This window comes from Asparagus officinalis, chromosome 10 (assembly GCF_001876935.1).
Source record: "Asparagus officinalis chromosome 10, Aspof.V1, whole genome shotgun sequence".
Lineage (NCBI taxonomy): Eukaryota > Viridiplantae > Streptophyta > Magnoliopsida > Asparagales > Asparagaceae > Asparagus > Asparagus officinalis.
This window is the reverse complement of record NC_033803.1, coordinates 41071227-41083640: the sequence shown is the minus strand read 5'-3', so window position 1 is coordinate 41083640 and position 12414 is coordinate 41071227.

Below are 12414 nucleotides of genomic sequence, written 5' to 3'. Positions count from 1 at the left end.
AATCTGGTTACCGTTAGGTGAGGATTCGGGAGGATAACACTTGGAAGACTGTGCTCAAGACCAAGCAGCGCATGTTTGAGTGGTTGGTGATGCCGTTCGGGTTGTGTAACACTTCAACAAGCTTTATGAGGCTGATGAATGATTTATTGCGGTCTTTTATAGAGAATTTTGTGATAGTTTACATCGATGACATCTTGGTGTACCGTAGGACCTGGGAGGAGCATCTTGTTCATGTCAGGAAGGTGTTTGAAGTGATGTGAGATAGTTAGTTGAAGCTCAATGGGAATAATAGTGAGTCTGGAAAGGACGAGTTAGTGTATCTTGGCTTCATCGTAGGAAAGGGCTAGTGGAGGATTGATCTAAGCAAGGTTGTAGTTATCAAAAAGTTGTCGATGCCTAGGATGGTAACGGAGGTGCGAAGCTTCATGGTGGTTTGCTAGTATTTGCGCAAGTTTATTCGACATTTGTCTACTTATGCAGTACACTTACATGCCTTACTAAGGTAAAGTTTCAATTCGAGTGGGGTAGGACGCATGAGGAGGCTTTTCAATTACTGAAGAGGAAGATTTTGGAGGCACCAGTATTAGCATTGCCTAATTTACAGATGACCTTCGAGGTAGAGACTGACACTTCTAGCTATGCTATGGGCGTTATGTTAATACAGGATGGGAAACCAGTGCAGTACCATTGAAATGTTTATGGGTGCTATTCAGAACTATCCTACTTATGATAAGGAGTTTTATGCACTCTACCAGGCGATCAAGCATTGGAGGGTGTACTTATTGGGTAAGGAGGTGGTTGTGTACTCGGATCACAAGCCATTAGAGTTTCTACATGCCCAGACGAAGCTACAAGAGTCACGACACATGAAGTGGATGTCCTATTTGATAGCGTTCAATATCATCATTAGGTATAAGAAGAGAGCGACTAATAAGTTGACTGATATGCTATCTCGATCGTCAGTGAGAGCTTTGTTGGTGGCGACGCTTATTTAGCCATTGGTTCCTTTAGAGTATGTATAGATGTACACATCCAGCAGAGACTTCAGTAGTGTGTTCGAGCAGGTCAAGGCTGGTCGAAAGGGGGAGTATGAACTCAGAGCAGATGGTTTGTTGTATCGTGGGACATCGTTTTGCATCCAGAGGATGGTGATCGGTTGCAATGGATTAGAGAGGCACATACGTCACGTGTGTAAGGTCATTTTAGATTTAGAAGATGCTTCTCAATCTTCAACGCCATGTCTTTTGGTCAAAGATGTTAGAAAATGTTACCAAGTATGTTTGAGGGTGTAAGCTATGTTACATATCGAAGCCTTCTAATAGAAAAAGTGGATTGTATCTACTGTTGCCAGTACTTTCTAGACTGTGGGAGAGTATTTCTATGGATTTCTTAGGAGGGTTACCAATAACCAAGCGTGGGCATGATTACTTGTTTGTTGTGGTGGACCGGTTTAGCAAGATGGTGTTCTTTATTCCTTGCAAGAAGACCATGACGGGAGCGGGTGCAGTGTAATTGTTCTTTGAGCATGTGTGGAAGCACTTTGGTTTGCCGAGTTCAATTATTTCAGATGGGGATAGAAGGTTTCTCTGGCACTTTTAGGATTCCTTATGGAGTTTGATGGACACCAGATTGAAGAAAAGAACAACCTTTCATCCACAAACAGATGGGCAGGCGGAAGTAGTCAACCGAAATATGGTTCACATGTTGCGGGAGTATAATTACAGACATCCCAAGGCTTAGGATGAGAGCTTACTATATCTTTAGTTTGCTTTCAATCGGGCTATTCATGGATCTTAGGGAAAGTCACCATTTGAGATGTGTTACGGGTTTTTACCTTCAAGTCCATTCGATTTAGTATTCTCTAGTAAAGTTACAGCTGACAGCAAAGAAGGGAGTGAAAGACAGAAGGGGCAACAATTTTTGGAGAAGATTACGCAGATTAATGCCATCATAGAAGCACAATTGAAGAAGTCACAAGTGCAGTATAAGGCGAAACATGATTAACATCATGTTCCTTGTAATTTCGGTAAAGGTGACATGGTGATATGGTCCATTTTGGATTATCGATCAGATCGGTGACAACGTTTTCAAGTTGGATTTGTCACCTTACTTAGGCATATATTCGGTGATCAATGCCGAGTACTTGAAGTTGTTTGAGCCTTCATTGCTGGATGTTGAGGGTGACGACAAAGTGATCATGCTGCATGTTAAAGACTTGTAGTTTGATAGAGAAGAGCCACTGAAAGAGGATTGCATTTTGGGGCGGAAGGTGACTATGACTAGACGGGGCACGAAGGAGTCGTTTCTGGTTAGATGTCAAGATCAGGTTCCTAGCAAGGCCAAGTTGTTCAACAAAGAAGGAGGAGTTCGAGAGTTTCCTCAACTGAAATTCTAACTTGAATATGACTTCAAGTTCCTAAAGGGGGAGCCATGATACGGGTGTATCTTCTCTATTTTGGGAACTTAACGATCCTCATGGAAGCTTGAGGATAGATGATTCTCATGGTTGATTAAGAATAGAACCATGGGAAGAATCGGCGAAAACGGTGAAAATCAGGAAAACGACAAAAACAAAAAGCTGGCAAAGTAGCTTTGGTCGGTCTACTGATGGGCTATCATCAGTCGACTGATGAAGCACTATCGGTCAATCGATTAGCCATCATCAGTCGACCGATAGACTCATATGCTAGGGTTAGAAAAGCTTGTTCTGGACGTTCGACCGATGCACTCTTATCTGTCGATCAATGGAGGTCGATAGGTCGACCGATAGAGATACTTCGGTCGACCGATAGAGGTTTCCAGGGCCGATCTAGATTCCTATTTTGGGCAAATCCTAGTTAGGTTTGTTATGGATATTTATCACTTTGCCACCCACGTTATTTAAGATATAAATAGATGTTGTTTAGGGTTTCTAAACATTAAAGAAGAGTTTAGTGAAGATCGAGTAGTTTTTCATTATTCTAGAGAGATTGTGAGAAAGATATTTTATCCTAACTAAAAACTCATTGAGTGAAAAGATTAAAGTTTACTTGGTAGGTTATCTAGATAAGGATAATATTAGAGGAATACTAAAGATAAATTAAGTACTTCTTTCCTTACGAAGCGCTTTATGCAACGCCTAAATCTTGCCTTAGATACCAACAGATTCAATTAAACTTAAATTGGTTTACTTATGGATTTCTTGTTCCTTAATAAGCTCAAATTCTTAGGGTCTAACGTCTAATGAGTTTTAAAAAGCTTGCGTTTATGTGGTGAGAATCAAATCCCTCACCTTATATTGATTAGGAGGTTTTGCACTTTAGAGTATTTTCAAGTGAGTGCTCAAATCAAAATGCTCAAATTAATTTGGTGAATTCCTAATAACTATATGAAATGTAGCCATAAGAATTAAAAGCAGAAACAAAAGGATACAAAAAAAATCTTCTTATTTCTTAAAATTAGAGTTAACAACTAAATGAATATGACTGAGAGAGCAATTGTCTAAATTTATTATCTTGTTAGTAGTTATTTAAAGGGACGGTGCAATTTATTAAGGTTGACAAGAGAAATTTTTTGTTTTTCTTTATTAGTTCCTAATTGTCTCTAATTGTGGGAAATTAAACTAGAAGTAGAATTAAAAATACTAGAAAGAAGACTTACCTTTTCAAGCAAATATTTAATCTTCAATCCTCAATGTTCAAGCTTCAAATTTGTTTCTTCACAAGAAGACACACAAATCAAAGAATCAAAATAGATTAATACTTATTATAAGCACCTTCCTCATCAACGCTTCCAAAAACTTAGCGTGTTGCGAAAAATAGTGTCAAGATTGCAAGTGCACAATTAAGTTATATCATAAGTACAATGTCGATCGTACAAGAAAGGTATGTAGGAAATATTCTAAATTAGATCCTAGAGTTGTCTTTGGAAAAATAGGAGTGAAAGAGAAGAGATATAAAGAGTGTATAATTATTTACTTATAAAAGAAAATTACAACAAGAGGGAAGAAAGAGGGTGGACAAATAAAAGAAAATAAAGAATAACAAGGACGAAAATGAAAGAAAATAGAAAAATAAAATGAAGACCAGAAAAATTAACAAAAAATGAATAATCAAAACAAGTAAAATATAGAGAAATTTTAAGAGAGAAAATAGGAATCTAAACTTGAAACTAGTTAATTTCATTTAAAATTTATGAACTACTCTTTTTTTATCATATTTTATTTTAGATTTATTAAACATAGACTATCAAAATACTTAAGAAAAGTGTGGTCTATCAAATTATTATCTATATAAAATTACCATTCATGAAAAGAAAAACAATTAGATAGCAATTCTAGAATTCATAAGCATGAACTATCAAACTACTTAAGATAAACATATATTATCAAATACTTCTTCTACCAATTAGTTTTTTAGTTTCTAAACATGATCATTTTGAGCAAAAAAGAGCAATCCAAAAATAATAAAAGAAATAAGACTAGTTTTATACAATTCTAGAATTCGTACAAGATTTAGTTGCACATTTTGAAAAATAAAAATAAAGAAATTAAATCTTGACTAGAGAGCATAAAAGTAAGAGAATAAAATAAAAATTAATTATAAAGAGAAGAACAAGAACAAGGAAATAAAGATCTAAACTAAGAGCATAAAAGTAAATCAATACTATAAAAGAAAAATACAAAAAAATAATTTCTACAAAGCATAAAAATAGACAATAAAAATAAAAAAACATGAAACTAAATCTAAATTATGAAACATGAAGTAAATCTAATCTATCAACATAAGAATAAAGAGAAAATAAATCCTAAAACATAAATTTCTAAAATAAGAAAATAATAGAAAAAAATAAAAGCTTATATTGTAAGGGGTTAGCCCCTTGAAAATAAGTCTTCATCTTCATCTCCATCAACAAAGAAGAAGAATTAAAATTTTAAAAGGTGAATTTATTTTCATTAATTATATACAAAGTTTATAATTTTGAAAGATCTTCTCAATTAAGAGTAACCCTTCTCTCCAAATAGAGTTTTTATAAAAAAATTCATACTCTAAGCCCTCGCTCTCTACCACTATTTATAGAATATTACAATCAATATTAGCTCTTAGATTAAACTTAACTCTCAAGTTACACAATTTTAACCTTTGATTCGTAACAGTTTACTATGTTTTGGTACTACTATCGATACAAGTATCGATACTTTTTTTGATATCCTATCGATGCTACCATCAATACTAATAAAAATATACTTATCGATACAAGTATCTATACCCCTATCTATACTTTTTTCCAATTCTCCTTCCTTTGGCTAAACTTCTTAGGTTCTCTTATGTTGGTTTCTATGAGCTTCTTTTATCTTAATCTTGGACATCAATAAGGGTTGAAAGATGAGGGAGTTTTGAGTTCTTTTGGGCTCTTATTCTTTAATCCTTTATTTCTTGTAAATTAAGATAAAAATGCTTATTAGCAGATATTTTATTTAGAATAAGATAGATAATAAGGACATATAAGTGCAATAAAATATAATAATCAGGTATATTCGCATAGGGGGTCTATCCATACCAACAGAACTAATTGATTTGATATCAAACAATTTATAGATGTGAATATAGAAGTGAAATCATGCACTACAAGCACGAGCCTGAAATATGAAAAAATGACCAGTTAAGAGTTTATGTATTTTACACACCGATGAAATTCAAAGCTGGAGAAACTCAAAAAACAAAGGTTTTAGGTCTCTTCAACAGATTTCTAACAAATCTTAAATCATCTTATTCCGAGATCGGATGAGAAAGTTACAGCCAAAATACCGAAGGAAGTTTTCCTATTCAGACTAGCTTTCCTAATTCGGGTCAAACAGGTTTGTTTCGGGTTTGCCTCTATAATACCTGTGTTTTTCACAAAAAATTTTCTCTTTTATCATATCTCTAAACCCTAGCAACCACTTCCTCCCCTCAAAAACCCTAGATCAATTTCTTGTGAGTTTTGTGAGCTTTGTGAAGAAAAATATAGACACGAGGGCGAGATCATCGACGTGTGGAAAGGGAGAACAAGATTTGTGGAGTTGGATTTACTCGTATGTGTTTGAGGAGTTCATGACATTTGAGGTAAGATTATCTGTATCCAATCCCATCCCCCTACTAGATAATGAATTTAAGATGTTTTAATTATTGTTTACATGTTAGATCTTAACCTGAGGTGTTAAAAATATGATTTTGATGTTAGATCTTAATCTCATGCTAATTTCATGTTTAATACTTGCTATTTATGATAGTTCATGATCATGATCTTTAGGGTATCTTCAAATTTTGTTTTAATTGGTTAATCTTGTTTAACTCATGCTAAAAACATAGATTTTGCAATTAATCAAGTTTATCATGTTAATTAATTATGCTTAACCCCTAAGTTTTCGGGATCTTAATGACATGAACATATTTAAGCGAATCTATATCTGTTTAAGTTAATTTACATATATTGTTAGTGATGGTCATGCAAAACGTTCATGTTTAAATTCAAGAATTTGAATAATTAGGATGTTAACCCTAATTATTTGCAAGAGTTGAATTATTGTGAAATAATCATTGTTAATTAGATATGCAAGTTTTAATCTTGTTATATACTTTTTGTTTCAAATATTAAGTTGTTTTAGTATATTCCAAAAGTGCAACATGGCAAAAACCTAAAAACCCAAGAGTCGGGTTTTCCCTCTAGCCGATCGACCGGATCCATAGGTACGGTCGACCGGAGAGTCCATGTTTGTGCATTTGGTGCATGCATGCAGTCCGGTCGACTGATGCCTTGTGTGCGGTCGACTGGTTTGTTCCTGACTTGTTTCATGATTGTCGTTTTGCATTGTTTGACTATATTCGTTGGGTTTGTGCCGTGCTTCCCTATACGTACAATCGCGAATACACACGTATAGTGTCGTTGCACACACATGAGTATCTCAAGGGGAATTTTGACATGCGTTGAACTGATTACAATTGAGTTAGGGGTTGTTTATACACATGTTGTATATCGTTGATGAGCATAACTCAGTACTATTTGGGATAGTGCGTTGATATACCAGATACACACAGTTTATACAGAGATGGATATCGTTGATAAGCTCAGTTCAGTACTACGTGTGGTAGTACATTGATATTCTATTTGTACATGCTATTGAGTCGGGTTTGGATGCTTTGTCTAGCAGTCCGTCTGCACGAGGGTGGGATGGGGCTTGTGAGCCGTCTTTTTGGTACCTATATGGTAGGTCGTCCTGCACTCATGTTACGCACTAAGATCGCGATGAGACTAATAAGCTATGTACACTGTTTAGGATACCTCCAGGGTAGTACGTTGCACATGATAATGTAAAGTATTAGAATCTTGCAAAGAGTTACAGTGAAATAGCTAATTGATAGCCTAAGTCTTTGGTGAAAGCCAGTTACAGATATGACTCATCGCTGAGATATATGACCGAGATACTTTGCTCTTGAAAGTATACGAGAATTATATGTTGATATTTATTCTATCTCCCCAGTGATAGTGAAAGATATTATAAATATAATGTATTGATGTCTTTATTTTCATTTATTGATTTCTGTACTTCTTAGTTGGAATCAATGATTAGCGATTCATAATTTGAGACATAAGGTATATACATGAGGGTTTTGTTATTTGGATAATTTCACTCGATGTACCAGTCTCGTGTTGCGGATTTCTAATTATTAATTTCATTTAGATTGTTTATCTCTAGCTCGGTATTAATGTTTATGTATCTACAATTTGAGACAAAGGTATATACATGAAGGTTTCCTTTTTTGGATTATTTCGCTCGACGTACTACATCCCGTGTTGTAGGTTTCTAAATATTAATTCCATTAGATATGGGAAAAATGATCTAGGTAGACTTCGCGCATAGATAGAACCTCTACTCCATCTAGTAGCCCTTCTCCTGGGGACGGATAGAGGTAATCTTGTTGTAGCACTCTGATGCTCTTGTTGTTGTTCTTTTTATTATTTTTTCTTCTTTCAGACGTTACAGTGGTATGAAAAGCCACAGGATGACGGAGTTCATGCATAGTCACCGTCACATGAGTTTTAGAGGCTCCATAGTAGATTATACATTTTATTTGGACATTAGAGTTTATTTCTCTTATTATAAAGGCAGTGTGCCATAGTACGATTTCCAGTTGATTCATGTTGAGATATTTTTATTATTCCAGTTATTTGATTGATTATAGTTGAGACATGATTTTTATTTATGAGATATCTCTTCCATATCATGTCTATGGTATTTATTCCCTTATTTTACCTATTTTATATCTATACTTTTATTTGATTCCACTAGAGGATATTACTGTGATTGGCGAAACGTGTTTATGCATAGTGTGAGTGCATGGTAGGTTTGACATCTTTGTGTTCACCTTGGACTGTAGCCATGTGTGAAACCAGGGGCATCACAGTTGGTATCAGAGCTCTAGTTCCAGCATCCTTAGGATTATTCCTATGTCGAGTCTTAGAGCTAGGATAGAGTTTCCTAGGGATCATGTATAGAGTTCGCTAGGAATTCCTAGAATGAGTGAGGATGTAATACGTATACCTCGAAAATTATGATTTTTATTATGACTACCTTACTTTGATTGAAAAGTATTTGCGTGAATACTATGTGATACGTTATGTTATGTATATATGTTTGCGACATATTTTTTGTGTCAACTGAGCTCTCCTCCTAATATTATAAATGTCAGGACGGGGATATGGTCGAGATAAAATACGTACCCGGAGAGCTGGGAAAGCAGAGCCCAAGCCATAGCAGGCTCCGTAGTATCTGATCGACTCGGTAACGCTAATTACAAAAGTAGAGACTAGCAATACTCGAGGAGCAAGTAATGAGACACATCACATTTTCTGGAGTTCTACCACCAGTTGTACTAGTCGTAACTATTGAAGAGGCAATACCAATGATTTTACCATCATCACAACTAGCTGTTGATAGAGCCACAGAACAGGAGGCTTGGATTTGTAAGAATAAGAAAAACATCAGACACTAAGAGCACCATAGTTTCAGGGCACACCGGATTCATGTGTAGCCTATAAATGGAAGAAATATGTAAAAATTTCTTAACATCGACTCAGTACGAAAGTAGAGTTATATGTATTCAACATAGGGGGTATCACTAGGGGATAGCACTGGCTTCAGATTTTCGCCGGAGCGGCGAATACCACTTATTTGAGAGAATTTTTTTGCTTCTTTGAAAACCAATAGAGCTAGTCCGATTAAAGTAGGGAGATATGTATGTAGTTAATTATGGAACAGGACTGTCCGAAGATAAGGGAAAGAACAAGAAACTTTTTACAAGACCTGGAGGACCCCAGCAACGGGGTAAGGATTTTCACCACCAAAAGCAGAACCGTGGTCAGGGTCAGTAGTCCTAGGGCTGCGATTATAGCCAGTAGTAGAGGATTGAGGCACTGCCTACCATTTCAAGGATTAAGGGGCCGACAGGCCAGATTCATGCTATCCTAGAGATTCCTGAGAGACACATAGTCTTATTGATTCTACCGCTAGCAGCACAGTAGTTGCTAACCATCGACAGAGTTTATGTAATCATACCGCGTGATCGCGGTGCGTGCGGAGCCATAGTGGAAGGTACTTTCTTAGTGAATTTATTTCCAGCTCGAATCTTGTTTGATTCAGGAGCTTTGCTTTCTATTATCTCTCACACCTTCATGGATAGGCTTCAGCTTGTAGCACATTCCTTAGATGTACCTTTATCAGTCTCTACTCTTTTAGGGGGGTATCCCTATTAGAGAATATCTATAGGAGATGTATTATCAGCTTAGATGATTTTGAGGTCGTGATCGATTTGATCGTCCTGTGTATGTACGAGTTTGATGTTATCCTTGGTATGGATTAGCTATCTTCCTACCATATCAGTATTGACTATTTTGTGAAGACAGTCAGCTTGTGAACATTTAATGGGTCTGAGTTGATCATAACGACCTCACAGGGCAACCAGTTTGTAGAGTCATTTCTATCATACGTCGAGTATGTGATGATGTGGGATCGGGGTGCCGATTTGAGCAAGACGCGAGTGGTCTTAGACTATCGGGATATCTTTTAGGATATACCAGGTTTACCTCCAGTGAGAGAGGTCAAGTTTTGCATCGAGTTGCAGCTAAGCACAGCACCGATATCCCGAGCACCTTATCATATGGCGTCTGCTGAGATGAGGAACCTCCAGACCTAGTTAGATGAGTTGCTCACTTAGGTTTCCATTCACCAGAGTCTTTTTTGTTGGAGCACTGGTCCTCTTCATGGAGAAGAAGGACGATAGCATATGATTATGTATAGATTATCTTGAGTCGAACAAAGTCACCATCCAAAACAGGTACCCACTACCGAGGATTGATGACTTGTTCGACCAGCTGTAGGAAGTGTATCATTTCTCGAAGATTGATCTTCGTTTTGGCTAGCATCAGTTACGGGTTCGGGAGATGGATATTCCTAAAACTACCTTTATGACTCAATATGGCTCCTTCGAGTTCCTTGTCATGCTGTTTGGGCTGACCAATGCACCCATGGTATTTATAGATTTGATAAGCCGGGTTTTTTGTCCATATTTAGACTACTTTGTGATCGTTTTTATCGACAACATCCTTATCTATTCGAGATTAAAGGCAGAGCATGAGCAGCATCTATGTTTGTCATTCCTAAAACTACCTTTACGGGAGCATCAGTTGTATGCTAAGTTTAGCAAGTACGAGTTATAGCTATCCGATGTGAGATTTTTGGGCCATGTCATCTGATACGAGTCGCCGTGCGAGCACCCTTTGGTCGCGGAATTACCAAGAGGTGGGTTGAGAAGAGGATGACCAAAACACAAGAACAATTCAGTATAAGGCGAAGGAAAGTACCTTCTCTAGATTATGAAGAACAAAAGATTACAATCTCTCCCTCACAATCTCACTAGAATCGAGAACAACCTCTCAACTCTCTCTCTAAACCCTAATACAATTATTAGAATTTCTCTTAATCACTTCTCTCTGAGATCTGATTACAATCTAAACCCTAATCCTTTTGATCAGGATTTCACTTAGACCTAAAACCCTTTAGGACTACATCTTGGCCTCTCTAACCTCCTTGTTTAGAACCCTAAACAATTCCTATTTATAGGGTTTACAACATGGTGGTAATCTTGTAAATAAACAAGTCCAAAGGATCAGGAATCCCTGTCAAAACAGAATCCAAAACGAACCAGGAAAAGCCAAATATCACGATCCGGTCGACCGCCAATCCTGGTCCGGTCGACCGGCCAGAGCGCTTCTGCAAACCCTGCCTTGTGCAGGTTTCTCCGGTCGACCGGCATGGGTACCGTCGTCGACCGGCCAGAACCCGACCCTGTTTTTCCTGATCTTCTGCGTTCCACTCCTTCTGACTTCTTTCGCCGTCCTCTATGGCTCCAACCACGCCTCTATTCTCAAGATATCATGAGAATCACCTATCCTCAAGCTCCCATGAGGATCGTTTTTCCGAAGAGAAGATACACCAGTATCATCATCAGCAGAGAGGACATTGCAGCTGATCTAGCTAAAGTTGAGACAGTACTAGATTGAGAGCCGCTGAAGATGGTTTTAGATATCCATAGTTTCTTGGGTTTTTTCGTCCATTACAAGAAGTTCATTTAGGATTTTTCGAAGATTATGATGCCTAAAGAAGGATGTACAGTTTGCTTGGGGCATGGAGTTTCAGGAGGCCTTTGAGACTTTGAAGGCTAAGTTGACTACAACGTCGGTGTTGATCATTCTGAGTAGTGATAAGACTTTTGTTGTTTACATAAATGCATCATTAGCGTTTCTAGGAGGTGTTTTGATGCAGACCCAGAGGGTAGTAGCTTATATCTCGCGACAGTTGAGGACGCATGAGATAAATTATCCCACACACGACTTGGAGCTAGCAGCAATGGTATTCGCACTGAAGACATTAAGGCATTATCTGTATGGAATACAGTTCGAGCTATTTACAGATTATTAGAGTTTGAACTACCTCTTCTCTCAGAAAGAGCTAAATCAGAGATAGCGATGATGGGTCAAATTTATTAAGGATTATGAGTTTGTGATTCAGTACCATCCGGGGAAGGCAAATATAGTAGCAGATGCGTTGAGCAGGAAGCGTCGGCTTTGGATTGCGGCTTTTAGGTGCTTGTTATATCGAGATCTTCACACCCTTAGCTAGTTTGACTTTAGGCCAGAGATCGGTGGAAGCAGCGTATTTTTGGGAGCTTTGTTAGTACAGCCATCTTGGAGTGATAGAGTGGTCAGAGCTCAGCTAGAGGACTCTTAGATTCAAATCCGAAAGGAGGAGATTTCCAAAGAGTCAAAGGCGGATTTGACCATTAGAGCAGATGGAGGTCTCTGAATGAAGGGCCGATTAGTGATGCCAAGTAACCAACA